The following is an 18,936-nucleotide window of genomic DNA, read 5'->3' on the forward strand; positions in this document are numbered from 1 at the left end:
TTCTTTTTTTTTTTTTTTAAGATTTTATTTATTTATTTGACAGAGAGAGAGAGATCAAGAGCAGGAACACAAGCAGGGGGAGTGGGAGAGGGAGAAGCAGGCTTCCTGCCAAGCAGGGAGCCCGATGTGGGGCTTGATCCCAGGACTCTGGGATCATGACCTGAGCTGAAGGCAGATGCTTACCGGCTGAGCCACCCAGGCGCCCCTAGCCAGAACAGTCTTAAAAAGAATAGTAAGAGGACTCACATTTCCTGATTTCAAAACTTAAAGCTACCATAATCAAAATGGTATGGTAGTGGTATAAAGAAAGACCAATACGGTAGAATTGAGAGTTCAGAAATAAACCCATGCATCTATGGTCAATTGATTTTTGACAAGGGTGCCAAGTCCATTTAATGGTAAAAGACCAGTTTCTTCAACAAAAAGTGCTGGGACAACTGGATTTCCACATGTAAAAAGATTGAAGTTGGACCCCTACTTCACAAAATATATAAAAATTAACTCAAAATGGGTCAGGGAACTAAATATAAGTGCTGAAACTTAGAAGGAAATAGGGGCAAATCTTCATGATCTTGGATTTGGCAATGGATTCTTAAGACCAAAAGTGAGTAATAAAAGAAAAAATAGATAAACTGATTTCATCAAAATGAAAAACTTTTGTGCATTAAAGGACATTATCAAGAAAGTGAAAAAACAACCTACAGAATGGGAGAATATATTTGCAAATCACATATCTGATAAGGAATTAATATCCAAAATATATAAAGAATTCCTACAACTCAATAATAAAAAAAAAGCCCAATTAAAAAATGGGCAAAGAACTTGAATAGAAAATTATCCGAAGAAGAAATACAGATGGCCAATAAACACATGAAAGAATGCTCAACATCACTGATCATTAAGGGAATGCAGATGAAAACCACAATGAGATATCACTCTTCACACCCATTAATATGGCCATTGTCAAAAAAGAAAATAAATGTTGGCAAGGATGTGGAGAAATTGGAAACTTCATCCATTGCTTGTAGTAATGTAAAATGATGCAGTCGCTATGGAAACAGTTTGGTGGTTCCTCAAAAAGCAAAATAAAATTACTATATGACTCAGCTATTCTATTTGTAGGTATATACCATAAAGAATTAAAAAGAAGGGGGCGCCTGGGTGGCTCAGTCATTAAGCGTCTGCCTTCGGCTCAGGTCATGATCCCAGGGTCCTGGGATCAAGCCCCACATCGGGCTCCCTGCTCTGCGGGAAGCCTACTTCTCCCTCTCCCATTCCCCCTGCTTGTGTTCCCTCTCTCGCTGTGTCTCTCTCTGTCAAATAAATAAATAAAATCTTTAAAAAAAAAAAATTAAAAAGAGGGACTTGAATAAATATTTGTATACCAATGTTCATTGCAACATTATCACAATAGCTAAAAAGTAGAAACAATTTAAGTGTCCATCAACAAATGAATGGAAAAATAAAAGGTGGCATATATACATAATGGAATACTATTCAGCCATAAAAAAGGAATGAGGTTCTGATACATGCTCCAACATGGATGAACCTTGGGAACATTATGCTAAGTAACATAAGCCAGGCACAAAGAGGACAATTATATAATTGTCCACTTATATGAAATATCTAGAATAGACAAATTCATAGAGACAGAAGGTAGATTAGATGTTATCAGGGGTTAGGAGAAGGGAGTTATTGATTAATAGTCACAGTTTCTGTTTGGGTGTTGGGAATAGGAAGTGGTGATTATTTGTCTAATGTTGTGAATGTAATTAATGCCACTGAATTGTACACTTAAAATGGACTAAAATGGTAAATTTTATGTTACATATATTTTAACTACAATAAAATCCCCCCCCCCGCCCCCTCCATGAGAAGGTAACATAGCTAGATAGGAAGATTTGGAGATAGCTTCCTTTGTAGAAAGCCATTGACTATGCCTTGAGACATGCATGCAGATGTATACAGATGCAGACTTATAGGTGCATAAACCCAACCCAGGTACCTAAACACAGATACCCAGATAAACACAAGAATTATATACCTCTTATACATACCTACATACCTACAATCTGCACTTTGTATATACAGATGGTTGATTTTAAACCACCATCAGAATTCAACCATTCACACAGGAGAGGTGCATACACCTACACATTACATGATGTAATAATATGGCTACACAGGTTAACCAAAGAACCTGTTCACCTACTGAAAAGCATGTTCTACATGCTTATACACACACACAAAGACACCCCACAGAAATCATGATGCGTGACATAACAGCAAACGGGTTCAAGGGCATGTAGATGGGTTCACTGATTGATAGTGGGAGAATCAGGTAGTGAGCAAAAAGATAAGTGTTGGAAGCTAAGAGTTGTATGGAAGGGAGGGGATTGGAGGATAGGTGAAATGAGTGAGTGGGAAGATGAGTGGCTGTCATAAGAAAACATCATACAGCTTCTTTGTCAAAGAGGTTCAAATCAGAAAAAGCTTGAGTTGCCAAATTTTCCTCTTTTCTCTCACCTGTTACTATATGATCTCTGGTTATCAGAGAACAAGCTATACACTTGATTACCTTTGTAATTGCACTAGCCCTTCTGACTGGCCCCAATTCTAGAATTCTCCGGTGAGTTCAGTGAGCTTCTTTCTGTGTCTTCTCTCTGCCCAAATACAGTGAACCCTCCTCACACACTGTCTGAATTCTGCAGTGGGAAGGTACATGCCCACTGGCACTGAGCTGGGGACTGAGGTTGAGGAGGGAAGCCCCAGACTGACCTCAAGGTCTTTTTACGGATGGTCAAGCTGAGGAAGTGAGATGCTGGGAATGGTGAGGCAGGAGCCGATGATCAGCATTTAGAGCTGGTTCTCAAAGGGAGTAGCCTGTGATAAGAAGACAGACAAGATCTTCAAGAGGAGCAGTAACATTGAGGCCTGAGTGCAAGGCTTCACCCGGGACATACCTTTTGTGTTGGTCCTGGTGTCCTTTGTGGTGGCAAAAGCTATACCTTAGCAGAGAGTTGCTTATGGCAGCACTTAGCTAGAGTCTACCAGGGAGCTCCCGACGGAGGCAGAAGGGCCCCGTCTCTAGTCTCTTTCCCGGGCCTTTCCACCCCAGCACTGGCACTCTATTTTCTTCCCCTCAGGGGCTAATTCCCTTCTACCTCCAATGAAAATCCTGAATGACTGTGAGAGTTGACATCTTATCCTTCTCTGTTAGGAAAAAGAATTCTCACTGCTAACCAGTAAAATCAGAATGAGGTACATGCAATTATCGATACTTCCTCTTTTTCGACCTGTTTTGAAAAACCAAAAAATAGCCTAGGCTACTATAAGCTGTTAAAATTTAGCAAACTGACATCTTGGTGGGTTCTGTTTTTTTTCTGAGTTCCATAATACAGTAGTTTTCTGAAGAGAGTGTACTGATTGGATAAAAGTTGGTCTTTAATGGAAAACCAAGATTGGCTTTGATTTTTGAGTATAGGTATTATCTTTTAAAAAGTACACTACTTTCAGTTAATTTTTAAATAAGTATAACTGTTATAATTTTAACAGATATTAATAACATTTGGGATGTGTGTTTGTGTGTATGTAAGTGACAGAGATACATGATTTTGCTGAGTGAAGTCTACAGTTCATAAAATCACTATTTTTAATACCTCACGCAATTAAAAATGTTTTTGTCATTCGACTGTTGTAAGTCCATATTACATTATTTGAACATAAAGAATGTTGATTCTTAGATGAAATTATCATGTTCTGGCTCTTCACTTACTTTGAATTCAATTGTGGTAGAAAAATTATTCTATCTTTGAAAATAATTTAACTTTTGTAAGCATGCATGCATGCATGGATAACTCCAAAATGAATAGTGAACTTAAAAAGCTGAAACCTCTTCTGACAGCAGCTTGACTTAATTCTGGAAGAAATTAAGTAAGCAAAATCTCAGAAGTATGTGCCCTATTTTAGGTATAATACAGACTCAGGACAAATAGACAAATATTCTTGGACCATCTGAGAAAAGATTCTGACTGTCTTTCCATGTGATTTGCATATAACTCACATGCCCACACAAAATATCACAAGCCAGCTGCCTCTGCAGGTTTCCTACTCAGAAGAAAGAAAGCAGACTATTGTCAGAATGAGGGAGGTGAGGAATGAAGAGCAGCAGCTATGCGTGGACTCCACAGTTTGTCTAAGCCAGGCACTGAGACAAGGGCCTACCAAGATCTTGGTTCCCCAACCCCCATGCCACCCACCTGCCCCCACCCTGAAGGCTAGGACTGCTCCAGGTGCTCAGGCATGGAGGCCTGGAAGATAGAGCCAGTCTGGGTAATCAGTTGGTATTTTGTTTTGTTTTGTTTTCTTTGAGATGTGTATGGATTAAAACTCTGTTTCTGTTTTAAATGTAGGGGTTTTCGTTTTTTGCTTTAAAATAAAAACTAAGGGTGCCTGGATGGCTCAGTCGGTTAAGCATCTGCCTTTGGCTCAGGTCATGATCCCAGGGTCCTGGGATCAGTCCTGCAGAGGGCTCCCTGCTCAACAGAGAATCTGCTTCTCCTTCTCCCTCTTCCCCTCCCCCTGCTCCTGCATGGCACTCTCCCTCAAATAAATAAATAAAATCTTTTAAAATATAAATAAAATAAATAAAATAAAAACTAAATTTCTTTTTTAGAAAAATATCACTTGTTAATGTCAGAAAATTAAAAAACACAGATAAGCAAAAATTTTACATATATAAGATATCAGTTTATAAACCTATGTCTAGCATATTTCCATTTTGATTTTGATTTGATATATATTGTGTGTTATATATAATCATTTTTTTAAAAATCAAAATGGAAATATTCCAGACATAGAGATTTGTAAACATATTTTTATAGAATGTATAAGGAACATTGTTTGATCTCACTATACAGACATTTATGGTCATTCATGGCCACATGATATTTTATTAGAAGTAGCATTAATTTACCTTCAATTGCTGGACACTTAGGTCATAAAAGTATTTCGGCATTATGAGCAATACTACGCTAAATATACTTGTACGTGCATCCGTTTATATTACCTGTTTATTTCCCCTGGATAAAATTCTAGAAATAGAATTGTTAACTATACCCTTTTTTTAGGTTTTTGATTCATATAGATAAATTTCCCTTCAGTAAGATTATCAGCTTACATTCCAACCAGCGGAGTGTCATCATGTTCATTTCTGTACACTCTCAACAAAGCGCAATATTAAAATTCTTAAAAACTGGTTTAAAAAAATAAAATGAAGAACTTGTGGAGAAGCAACACAGAGCTATAAATGAAGGAAATAAGGATAAAGCAAGAGAAATACTGTTCTTTCTCCCAGACAGCTCCAACTCTAATCAGATTCCTTAGTTTTTCTTCTCCTTATTTATTTATTTAGGTCATGTGAGGGACATTGTAGTAGATACTCACCAAACTGATTTCTTTCCTTTCTATGCACACAGCCAGACTACATATCCCAGGCTCCCTGAGGCTAAGTTTGATCGTGATTTCTGGCTAACACAATGTGGGTGGGAATGATAATATTCTGTGAAGCCTGGTCCCCATCCTCTTCATGGTTCTCTTCCTTTGTCTGCTTGATGCAGAGGCTTTGGAAACCTTGGAGGATGGCAAAGTCTCAGGAAGGAGGAACCCAGGTCCCTAAATCACCTCACGGAAGGCTATTTGTCAAATCCCCACACTAAATTGTTAACATATGCAATTAATAAATTCTGTTTCCTTAAACAGAAAATTCTGTTTTCTTAAGCCACGGAGGTTATAGAAAAACTATAAAATTCAGGGCGCCTGGGTGGCTCAGTTGGTTAGGTGACTGCCTTTGGCTCAGGTCATGATCCCGGAGTCCTGGGATCGAGTCCCGCATCGGGCTCCCTGCTCGGCGAGGAGCCTGCTTCTCCCTCTGACCCTCCCCCCTCTCATGTACTCTCTCTCTCGTTCTCGCTCTCTCAAATAAATAAATCTTTAAAAAAAAAAAAAAAAAGAAAAACTATAAAATTCAGATAAACAAAAGAAAAAATTACCCAGAATTCTAAAGACCAGAGGTTAACTAAATGTTACAGAAAGTAGTCTAGCCTGACAAATTCAGGCATGTTGCTGCTTTTAGTCAACCTACATTGGAATTAGTGGTAAAAAATTAGGGCTTAGTAGTATTTTCTCTTTCACAATATCGTCCTCCTTTTTGGATACCTATTGTGGAAAATAATAAGCTATTATATATACAGTAATTACATATAGAAAACTGTCCTCATGTGTAAGATGTATTCTTCTCTACATACATCTCACACTCAAATATTCATGCCAATGGAGTAGAAAATTGACATAAGTAAATAACTTAATATCACTTCTTTGATTTTGGATGATGTCAGCCTGTGGTCAGAAATGCACACTTAGGTTTAAGAGAGAGACCATTTTAACCAATCATTCCATCTATTCCCCAAATTCCTAGCTCCTTTGAAGTTAGGAAGACCATGTGGCCAATGAAATGTGAGCAGAAGCCCCACGTATTTCTTCTGGGTGGGAGTGGTGAAAAGCCCACCTAAGATTCTCTTGTCTCTGTTTCCCTGGGGCAGTGACCCGGGAGCTGGTGCAGCCACAAGATGGCAGAGCCTCCATCATCCTCATCCTTGCTTAAGACTGCCTCCCCATCTGTAATGCATATGCGGCACAAGCAAGAATTAAACCTTTCTTGTGTTAAGCACTGGGGTTTCAGATTAATTGGATAACTGCAACATAAACCTATCTTGTCCCAAAGCAAGGCTCACACAATTCTCTGTATCTTGCACCCTCCACATCAGCAGCTCAAAGCCACCATTAATCATCCTCAGACTCGTTACATGAGATCTGACTTCCCAGCTTTGAAGGAAAAGGTGAGATAACAAATAGGGCTTTAGAATGCAGAGAGGTAAGAGTTCCCTTATTGGGAGTGCAGGAGTGATCTTACCAACATGAATAAGAGGCAGATGTAGTTTTTTGGATTTTTCTAGCCCCCAAGTAGCTTATGAAATAAATTTAAATTACACTTATACTATGTGAGAACCAATAATGGCGTATAGACATAAAGGTGGTAAAGAGAAAGAATGAGTCGGGTTTCTTGCCCTGCTAGGCAAGTACATTGTATCACTTATTTTCCACCAGTTAATAATGAAAAGTGATACATGTCAAGGAGTGGAGAAGTTAGTTTACAAGGAGAGAATATAAAATGAAGCACAGACCCTTTGCTCCTTTAGTGTTTAATAGCTTTAAATGAATTCTCTTAAATCAATGAATGATACTTTTCTATCATATCTGAATTCTCTTATAATGAACTTGTATTATTTTTATAATTAGAAAAATGTATATCTATTTTGGAAAGAAAATCACTGTTAGTGAACAAAGAATTAATAATTGTTTGCTCCATTGACCTGTATTGTAATAGCACCTAACACAAACAATGCTTATCAGCTTCTTTATCTGTTTAATTCAAGGGCTGAACTCCTGGAGGGCAGATGCAGGGTTGTTAATTTCAGCGAGGAAGCACATCATAGAGGCTCAAATATGTGAGTTGCTCTTTCATTCTGGAATTATTTGCTTTATTTAGTTTCAAGTGATATTCCAAATAGCTTTGTGGGCTCTGGACTTGCCCATAACTTCACACTTAGCAGGATCCACGGATTCAATAATGGAATTGCCAAAAACAGAATCTGAATTTGTTAAATGGAGTCTCTGTGCGTAGACTCCACTTCACTGGCATCATTACTCTCCCAGATAAAACCAGGCAACCAGTTATAACACCAGTTCTCTATCTTTTCATACTTTTGTATTGCCCAATTATTGCATGTAGTTAACTATATCAGAAATCATCTTGTTATAGCTATAGATAAAATTTTTGTTATCCTATTACCCATTTTAGCTTCTTTTTCCTTTGCAACTTATTTGCTGTCATGCCTTATGCTATGAACAGCCGAAGGTCATTTTCTAGATAAGCAATTCAGCCAATTTATTTCAATTTTCCCATTTTTAAAAAGTTTTGGCTACCAGGAGTGTAAGATTTCACTTGTGATAATTACCAAATTTCAAGTAAGTGGTAAATGAAAATTGCCTGTTACTGTGTAAGGTAATTTAAACTCTTTGTGGGAAGCGATTGGTATTTTATTTTATTTTATTTTTAAAGATTTTATTTATTTATTTGAGAGAGAGAGAATGAGAGACAGAGAGCACGAGAGGGAAGAGGGCAGAGGGAGAAGCAGACCCCCTGCTGAGCAGGGAGCCCGATGGTGGGACTCTATCCCGGGACTCCAGGATCATGACCTGAGCCGAAGGCAGTCGCTTAACCAACTGAGCCACCCAGGCGCCCGCGATTGGTATTTTAAATAAACCTTCTGTTGACATTGTTTAGCTAAAACTATTTTAAAGGCTCCATGAAGGTCTGTATCTTTAAATTTACTTTACTATTATAGTCATTTTACTAGCTACAAAACTACAGCCATCTATCTCTGGCTGTCTCTTTCTGACACCCACAGATGTATCCACCCACACACTCACCCACGCAAACCTACACTCTGACTCACATTCAAAACAATTGTCAAAAAATCCCCACTCCCTGTCTAACTAAAATGTTCCTTTCAAACACATGCTACTTGTTTGATCTATTTCCATGTATCTGTGAGTCAGCTGAGTCTTGTCTGATCTACCCAGTAGACGAGAGCCTACATGTATGTTTTTTTTATATGGATTTGGCAAACCTGACACATATTCAAGGATTTGAGATCATAAAAGCCTGGTGAGCAGTTTTTCACTCAAAAACACTTTTGACATCAAATGTGTAGGTTTTTTTCCTTACACCAGCCAATTTTCCAACTCTCCAGGTACCTACTGTGTGTCCTACAATTCAATTCTGGCACTAACTACCAGAGTTAGTAGACATGTTAAGGCTCATTCCCACAAAACTGCCCCCACTTCAGACACTAATCACAAATCCCAGGCCAACCATATTTCTGATGGACAGGCTATAAATTAGGGGTTCCCATGACCCCCTTCTCAGGTTCCATAATTTGTTAGAATGGCTCACAGAACTCAGAAACAGTTTACTTGCTATTTACTGGTTTATTACAAAGGATACAATTCAGGAACAGCCAAAAGCCTGCTTGGGCAAAATATAAGGTGGGGTGGGGGCAAAAAGCTTGCATGCCCGCTTCGGGCATATCACCTTCTCAACACCTCTATATGTTCACCCACCAGGAAGCTCTCTGAACCCAATCATTTAGTGGTTTTTATGGAGGTTGCCTTACATAGGCATGATTGAGTAAATTATTGTCCATTGGTGATTAAGTCAATCTCCAGCTTCTCTCCCCTCCCTGTATGTCAGCAGGATGGGGCTGGAAGTTCTAACACACTAACAAGGTTGGCTTCTCTGGCAACCAGTCCCCATCCTAAAGCTACCTAGGAGCCCACCAAGAGTCGTCCCATTAACATATACAACTCTGCTGTGGTTGAAAGAGTCTTATGAATGACAAAAGATCCCCCTACACTCTTTCAGGAAATTCTAAGGGTAGAAGCTCTGTGTTGGGAACCAAGGACAAAGGCCAAATATGCATTTATCACATTTGAAAACATTTACTATAAATGAATTCTTATCCAAATGCTGGCAATTATTTCTAATTTAAATATTCTAGAACTGGCAACATGTTTAGGGCTATCATTTCAATTAGCCTAAAGAATGAGAATAACTACAATTTAATATCACATGCGATCTACCTGGACTGTTACTGAGCAATTTCACAAGGGAAAAAAAAGGATGCAACTCATTTCATTACATGACAGCAGGACATCATTTCACTTATATATAACTCTTTTATCCAGTGTCATCTAGTATCTGAATCACAGCTATAATCCAAATAGAAAGGATAAGACTGAAATCTCCAAATAAATGTACTAAAACTTTAAAGGGTACATTGCTCATAGGAGTGACCCTTGGGCATACACTCTATGCTCATTTAATTTAATTTTACATGGATTATTAACAAGTTTGTTTATGTGACTTACCAACCAGTCAGCCAGTTAGGGAGCATCAAATTAAAGCAACAGATTCAAAAGAGAGGCTGCTAAAGGTAGGTGGAATTCTGTCAGGATGAAATGACAGCTGACAATCTCTCAGCAAAACAGACAGCAAAAAAATTTGTGAGAAATAAATTAAAAGTCTGAGGACATTTAGTGTGAGAATAAACCATTCAGTACACTCCAGGACTACTTGAGGGTACCATTGCTTTGTGGTACAGAGAAGAATTGAGTTTTATAATGATGATAATCATCAGAAGAAAACTCAGTTTGGCTCTGTTTGAGAGGTCAGAAATACATAACCCATTTATTTGTGTGAAAATAGTTCCAAGTAAATTTTTAAAAATAATAAAATAATATGTATTAATTTTATTTTAAAATTTATTCTTTATAGGGGCGCCTGGGTGGCTCAGTCGTTAAGCGTCTGCCTTCGGCTCAGGTCATGATCCCAGGGTCCTGGGATTGAGCCCTGCATCGGGCTCCCTGCTCCTCGGGAAGCCTGCTTCTCCCTCTCCCACTCCCCCTTCTTGTGCTCCCTCTCTTGCTGGGTCTCTCTCTGTCAAAATAAAATAAAATCTTTAAAATAAATAAATAAATAATTTATTCTTTATAGAAGAGCATAAGGGGAGAACTAAAAACTTTCACTTAACTGACCCTACCCCTTCAATCATACTCCATAGAGGTCCTTCCATTTTCTGTAGTTAATTTTTTTTTTTTTTTAATTTTGGTACTTACTGGGGGAAACTCCAGAAATCTAGGAAATTCACTTATCTAGAGAACCCATTTTCTCATGATCTTGGCTAAAGGAAGCAGGGCTATATCTATAACTGAGTCCCTATACACTAATCTGATCAGGATGTTTTTGCTACAGAAGAAGATAACACCAGTCCCAAATATGGAGATCAAAGATGATATTATCTCTCCTTGATACTAGCCTCTGTATTCATATCTCTTTATAGCCACTAGTCTAACCACTTCTCATTGGTTTTTTGGATATAAGACAAAATTCTAAGAGTACCACTGCTTAGTTCAATGAGCTCAATCATCAATGCCTGGTAGCTCAATGTCCTTTTTAAAATATGACAACAAGTGCACCCTTTGGCAGCACATATACTAAAATTGAAATGATAACAGGAAAGATTAGCATGGACCCTGAGCAAGGATGACACACAAATTTGTGAGGTGTTCCATATTTTAAAATAAAATAAAATAAAATAAATAAGCCAACAAACCTAAGAACTCTTGTAGGGGGTCACACAAAAAGGGTAGGCAGCTTGGTTTAGCAGGAAGGCTGGCCTCTTGGCCTGACCACTTCCTGTCCCCCTGGTTCCTTTTCAAATCTGGACCAGATGGAAAAAACACCAAACTTCCACCACCATCATCACCTCATCTTCAGAGGTAGCTTCTAACAGGAGCTGACTTCCCATAGACCCTGAACAGTCTCAGTCATGGGCTCTAAGGTCTCAAGCAAAGGCTTTATAAGTCTAAGCAGGAACCTGATATGTGCCAAAAATATCTGTCAGAATGAAAACAACCATTTCTTATTTGCTTGAGGGGTAGAGAAAGGTGTTTAAAACAATAGACAAGGGGCGCCTGGATGGCTCAGTAGTTAAGCATCTGCCTTTGGCTCAGGTCGTGGTCCCAGGGTCCTGGGATCAAGTCCCACATCAGGCTCCCTGCTCGGTGGAAAGCCTGCTTCTCCCTCTCCCACTCCCCCTGCTTGTGTTCCCTCTCTCGCAGTGTCTCTCTCTGTCAAATAAATAAATAAAATATTTATAAATAATAAAAAAATAAAACAATAGACAACATTAAGGTACAGAATTTAAATATATGCTTATACCATTTGAGGTCAAAGTTTGCTCAGAAAGAAACAAATTTCCATTTGTAACCACTCTGTATAGATTGCAATTGAGACATATCTATAGGAAACTTAAAACTTTCACAAGTAGCACATGAATTTTTGATGCATTCAAAATACAGATTGGGCTGAAGTTATCAAAATAGAATCATATTTCAAAATAAATACTGCGAGTCAGGACAGTCCTACCAATTATAGCAACCTTGTTTCTGAAAGGCTTACAGCCTGGGTCAGCACAATGGTAGCAAAGCAATGTTTTATCAAAATGGTGTAATTAGGAATGGGTGGCGATATTTTAACCCCTCCTCCCAAGAGTTCCAAAATGCTTTTTTAACATGTTTATAAATATTTGCTTTTGTGCCATTTTAGGGGGAGCTTTCCATATAAACATTTGGCTTTCAGTGAGTCATCCCCAGTCTGGTTCACACCCAAAAGCTTCCTGCTTGGCTATCAGTGAATATTGGGCTCAATAACAGCCTTATTTTTATAACTGGCTTGAATGAAGATGGGAAAGGTGGTAGAGGGAGAAAGACATATTAAGATAAATATGAGAATACTCTTGTTTTCTTATGAGATTTTGACAAATATGCACCACTACCCTACCATTTAAGCTTAATTTAATGCTGGGATGGTGATGGATTTGTCTTTGACCTTTTAAGAAACATCCAGATGGGGGCGCCTGGGTGGCTCAGTCAGTTAAGTGGCTGCCTTCGGCTCAGGTCATGATCCCAAGGGTCCTGGAATCGAGCCCCATATCGGGCTCCTTGCTCAGCAGGCAGCCTGCTTCTCCCTCTGCCTCTGCCTGCCGCTCCCCCTGCTTGTGCTCTCTCTCTCACTATCTCTCTCTCTGTGTCAAGTAAAAATAAATAAAATCTTTAAAAAAAAAAAAAGAAAAGAAAAGAAACATCCAGATGATTATCCCTGATGTAGTTACCTTTTTTAGTCATCATGTGTATTTGCTAGCTAAGGACACCCCAGAATTCAAATTGCAGTATGCAATTTTACTTTCACTGTTGTAATTACAGTTATTGGATCCTAAAACCATCAACTAAAAGTAACTGGAAGAATAAATTACCCTTCCCCATACTGAAATTGAAGAGAATGAGGGTCCTTAGTTAAGATTTTAATTAAATTGTTCTTCAGCTAGAATTACAAAACTTTTATGTAAATAAGGAAGCAACAGTGATGAAGCATATGAATTAGAAATGAGTCTTTATTTCCATTTCTAAAGGGAAAAACTTGGGAGTTGAAGTAGCACATTTATCTTGGGGGTAAGATATCAATATGAAAAAAAAAAACACTAAAATTGCCATGCATGATAATGTGAACTGCAGATTTAAAAAAAAAAAAAAGTAACTTGCAAATTATACAGTAGGTAAAATATACTATGTATTCCTCTTTATTGGATTAGAGGAAGGGTTTCAAACTCAGGTCCTTATATCTTGAACTGCACTCTATGTACATAGTCATACTTTGTTTGCATATTACATATTAAATGCTTAGGAATGATCTTTGTTCTCTCTTACCTCCCCAAAACCCTATTCCCATTTTTCTTGAAATGTGTATTTCTCTCTGTTTACATTGTGTTCTTCCCAGTTTTTGTATGGACTTGGTTATATAAGCAATATCACTTTTTCTTCACTTTAAGAAAAAAATGGTTTGATTCATACATTGGTGACTGATAACTGTCACTTAGCCTTCATGTGAAAAAGGCAATGAAGAGTGGTGAGGACTGTGATAAAATAGAAAAGCACATGCCTCCTTTGAAATGAGGATCCACTTTTAAGCGCCAGTAAATATGGCAATAGCCGTATCTTTCAATTTTTAAAGAGAAAGCCTGAAAGTATTTAAGTATTTTATTGCTCAGTGCTTTAAAAACAAGAAATTCCATTTTACGAGGCTAAAAAAAACCAATAATTACCACTAAAAAATGTGAGAGATTAAATATATGTACTTCAATTCACATTAGGGGAGGAGAGAGGATGGAAAGTGCCAAGGACCCTGGAGTGGTTCCCCTCATGGTCTGCCTTCCATCTCTCAGACAAACACCAACACATATACTGTTCCATGGGACACCTGAGGTGCCATCAGTCATCTCTGATCCTCTTATAGAAACCTTTCCCTAATTTGCTCCAGAGTGAATGTTTCACACTTGAATTCATACTTGCTGGGAGAGATGGGAAAATCTTAGGGCAATTACAACAATAATAATAATGAACTCATGTTGAGAGTCAGGCACTATTTATTCTTTCACTGAACAAGTATTTACTGAATGCCTGCTATGTGCTATAGCTATACTTTTGGGTTGTGTTAGGCAATTTGTAGGCATTGGAAATATATCAGTTTCAAAAAAAAGAAAAAAAATGCCTGTCCTTATGGAAATTAGATTCACTGGGGAGACAGATAATAAAATGAATAAATATAGTAAGTATATTAAAATGAATTAAGTATATTAAGTTGTACTTAATAAGTACTATTAAGAGATGGTGATAAATGCTATGGAGAAAACTAAAGAAAGAGTAATTTCTCTGGTACCCCAATGTGTAATTGGAATGGATATACTTGGTAACTGGCGGAATCTCCACACTGATTTCTTGTACTGTGGGATAAAAGCTGTATTAGTGGGGAAGACAAAGTGAAATATCTAAAATTGATTTGCCCCTTCACATGATAGTAAATTAAAAACAGTATCATGTCCTGGGGCAAATGGCAGAGTTTAGTGCTACCATTTAAGACCTAAAGAATACAGGGTGATGGCCCTCATTAATCCCCATTTAATTCACCAGTCTGGCCCTTACAAAAATGTCTGATCCTGGGAAATAATAAAGTCAACCAAACAGTTGCTGTGATTGCAGTTGCTATGCCAGATGTAGTATCTCTGTTGGAACAGATTAATATGGCCTCAGGTACCTTACATTGATTAGCAAATGCATTCATTTCTATTCCTATCAAGGGAAGGGAACAGAAGTATGTGAATGACACAAACATTTACAGTCTTGACCAGTTAATTCTTTTGCTCTCTGTCATAATATAACCCAAAGGAACCTAGACTGCCTAGACATTCTGCATATCATCACAATATTGAAGATACCATATGTGGTTGTTTTTAAGTATGCCCACAAATTATTTGATATTTCTTCCTTCAAAGGACAGAGCTTAATTCCTGTCCCCTTGAGTGTGGGCTGGCCTTAGTGACTTACTTCTAACAAATAGAATATTGCAGAAGTGATGATATGTGACTTTTAAAACATTAACTTCATTCTTTGCTCTCTCGGATCTTACTGTGAGGGAGGTTGAGTACCATATGATAAGGACACTGAAGCAGCCCTTTCAGAGAGATTTATGTGAAAAGGAACTGAGGCCTTCTGCCAAAAGCCATGTGAATGAGCCTCAGTCAAGCCTTCAGATGACTGTGGCCCTGGAGAGCATCTTGCCTATAACCTCATGAGAGACCTTAGCCATACTGCCCGGCAGAACTATGCTGTTAGAGGTATCTGTGATGGGAAAAGACATTTTATGGAGTTCCCAGCAAGCCCTAGTAAGAGAATCATGATGTAGATGTTAGAGTTCTGGAACAATGTTATACCATCTACAGCAAACACCATTCAAAATATAGTTCCTGATGTGCTACTAGGCCCTGGTAGAGACAGAACACCTGATCTTGGGACATTCAGTGGCTATGCAGCCAGAACTGTTTGTTACAAGGTGTGTCTGTCAGATCCACTAAGTCATAAGGTCATGTGAGCCCAACAGAAGTCCATAGTGAGATAGAAGTGGTACATCAGGGGCACCTGGGTGGCTCAGTCGTTAAGCGTCTGCCTTCAGCTCAGGTCATGGTCCCAGGATCCTGGGATCGAGCCCCGCATCGTGCTCCTTGCTCAACAGGAAGCCTGCTTCTCCCTCTCCTACTCCCCCTGCTTGTGTTCCTTCTCTCACTGTCTCTCTCTGTCAAATAAATAAATAAAATCTTAAAAAAAAAAAGAAGAAGAAGAAGAAGAAGTGGTCATCAAAGGACAAGTAAGGTGCATGTGTAGATCCACCACTATGGTACCATTGCTTCTCTCTCAGCTTACACTCGTGGGTTTTTTTGGGGGGGGTGGGGGCAGGCAAGTTCCCTTATGATCAGCTCATGGAAAAGAAAAAAAAAAACATGTCTTGATACACAAATGAATTCGCTTGGTATGTGGTGAAGCCAGAAATTAACCACTATATTATAATCCCCAACCAAAGATGGCCCTAGAAGACACAATGATGGGAAGAGCTTTGGTGGTATATCTGGTCATCTACATTGTGTGGAAAGAAAAGTAGCCTGAAATAAAAACATAAGACTCAAATGATGAATAGTGTAGCTGCTTAGTCAGGGGTTTGGAAGGAGAAAGATTCAAAAATTGAGAGCAAGCAGGTCTAGGAGTCCATTGCTCCAGCTACAGGAAGTATTGCAGAACTCCTTTCAGAATATATTAAAAGCCCTTCCCATCTCAATTATAAAGAATGAAACAACTCAATTTAAAAATGGGCAAAAGACTTGAACAGACACTTTATCAAAGAAGATATATGGATGGCAAATACACACATGAAAAGATGTTCAACATCATTAATCATAGAGAAATGCAAATTAAAACCAAACTGAAACACTATTTCACAGTTAGAGAATAGCTGACATGAAAAAGACTGAACACACTGTACACCTAAAATTAATACAATGTTATATGTCAACTATATGTCAAATTTAAAAAGTTTCTAAAAGACTGAGCACACCAAGTATTGGTGAAGATATAGAGGAACTGGAACTCTTACACTTCTGGTGAGAATGTAAGAAAAAAAGAAAAGATTTATTTATTCACTTTAGAGAGAGAGAGAGTGGGGGAGGGCAGAGGGAGAGGAAGAGAGAAATTTTAGCAGACTCCTTGCTGAGCTCAGAGCCCAATGAGGGGCTGGATGTCACAACCCTGAGATCATGACTTGAGCCAAAACCAAGAGTTGGAAGCTCAACCAACTGTGCCACCCAGGGGCCCCAAGAATGTGAAATACTTTGGAAAACAATTTGGCAGTTTCTTTAAAAGTTAAACGTACACTTACTATATAGGATCCAGCCATTTCATCTTTAGTTATTTACCCAAGAGAAAAGGAAGCATATGTTTACATAAAGACATATATACACATATGCACCTACATAAAGACCCACATATATAAAGCGTTCACAGAAGCTCTATTTGTATAATCCCAAACGGCAAACAGCCCAAATATCCATCAATAGATAAACAAAAATTTTGGTATATCAATACAATAGAATACTACTCAGCAGTGAAAATAAATGAACTCCAGTGTCACACAACAATATGTATGAATCCAAATTAATTATGCTGAGTGAAAGTAGCCAGACCAAAAAAGAAAACTAACTGTATTGACTCTATTTATTTAATATTCTAGAAAATACAAATTAATCTATAATGATAGAAAGAGATTAGTGGCTGCCTAGTGATAGGGTGGTAGGTTGGAGGGAAAGAGGAGGAATTACAAAGGGGCATAAGGAATCTTTTGGGAATATGCTCATTAATTTACCAAATTGTACATTTTAAATATGTGCAATTTATTGTATGTCATTATATTTCAATTAAGCTTTTAAAAGAAAGAAAAAGATTAAATCTCATGCCAGTGATGTCTAATACATGATCCTTGGAATCAAAGACCATAATCTTGAAATGCTATTCCCATTAACTCACAAGGAAGTGACCTGAGGCAAGCCAGGGAGCTTACATTATTTGGAGGTCAGATCAGTGTGGCAGGTTGTTGGGAGTTTTAAGTCAGGAGATAGATGGTATTCACTCATTCATCCAAAAAATGTATGTGTATGCATGAGTGTGTGTGTATAAAACCTGCTATGCAGGGACGCCTGGGTGGCTCAGTCAATTAAGCATCTGCCTTTGGCTCAGGTCATGATCCCAGGGTCCTGGGATGGAGTCCCACCATCAGGCTACCTGCTCAGTGGGGAGCCTGCTTCTCCCTCTGCCTGCCGCTCCCCCTACTTGTGCTCTCTTTCTGACAAATAAATAAATAAAATCTTTTTTTAAAAAAATCTACTATGCAGTGCTAGGTATTATTTTAGGATCTGGAGACACAGAGTTGAGTCAGATACAAATCCTGCTCTTAAGTCAAGGTCATGAACCAAGTAAATGGAGCTTCTTAAGTCTGAGACCATCCAGAAGCATGTGGGTGTCTGATAGAATGAGCTATGAATGTGGAGGTGTCACACCCAGATCAGGCAAAACTGGGTTTGGGCATTGAAGTAGAGCTACGTTGATCCAGGAAGTGTCTCTGAGGATCCAGATTCTGGCCCTTTGACATCCAAACTTGAGTCATTTAGCAAGGGTTATGGGCAGGAGCAGACTCCCTGATAAGGGGTGAGGTAGGGTAGATGCCCCCAATTATGTCTATACAGTAAGCCAAAGAATGAAAGGAAGCATGTAGAGAAATGGTCTATGTGAAGAATACCAAAGAAACTAGCTGACCCAGAGTGAAAATTCTATAGTAGAGAAAAGAGAAAAATAATGCACCAGGGAATAGTTTGATGGGAGGGACAGTGGACACAAATGGAATCTGAGGGGCTCTTAAAACCCAGTCTGAACAAGTGGAGCTCAGTGGGTGCCAGACAGGAATTAGCACAGATAGGGAGCAGAGAAAGGTCTTACTCCTCAGTATAGTGAGAGGTATAGTCAAATCAGAGGTTGGATGGGAATCCTTTCTTGTGTGAACCCAGGAAGGTTCACACAAGCCAAGGACTCACAGCCAATCAGAAGAATATATTCAAAACAGGCCACTGTTGGGCGCCTGGGTGGCTCAGTTGGTTAAGCGACTGCCTTCGGCTCAGGTCATGATCCTGGAGTCCCGGGATCGAGTCCCGCATCGGGCTCCCTGCTCGGCAGGGAGTCTGCTTCTCCCTCTGACCCTCCTCCCTCTCATGCTCTCTGTCTCTCATTCTCTCTGTCTCAAATAAATAAATAAAATCTTTAAAAAAA

The 18,936-nt window shown here is 38.7% G+C and overlaps 1 protein-coding gene and 1 non-coding gene across 2 annotated transcripts in view; both read left to right on the plus strand.

Moving 5' to 3' along the window:
- NEMP2 (nuclear envelope integral membrane protein 2) overlaps positions 1–18,936 on the plus strand; it is a 360,288-nt gene that overhangs the window by 110,888 nt on the left and 230,464 nt on the right. The gene's annotated exons all lie outside the window — the stretch shown is intronic.
- LOC145720838 (U6 spliceosomal RNA) lies at positions 11,152–11,259 on the plus strand. Its single transcript, XR_014144048.1, has one exon. It is a non-coding gene; the product is annotated as a U6 spliceosomal RNA (small nuclear RNA).

Source organism: Leptonychotes weddellii, chromosome 3 (assembly GCF_054177405.1).
Source record: "Leptonychotes weddellii isolate Sample4059 chromosome 3, ASM5417740v2, whole genome shotgun sequence".
Lineage (NCBI taxonomy): Eukaryota > Metazoa > Chordata > Mammalia > Carnivora > Phocidae > Leptonychotes > Leptonychotes weddellii.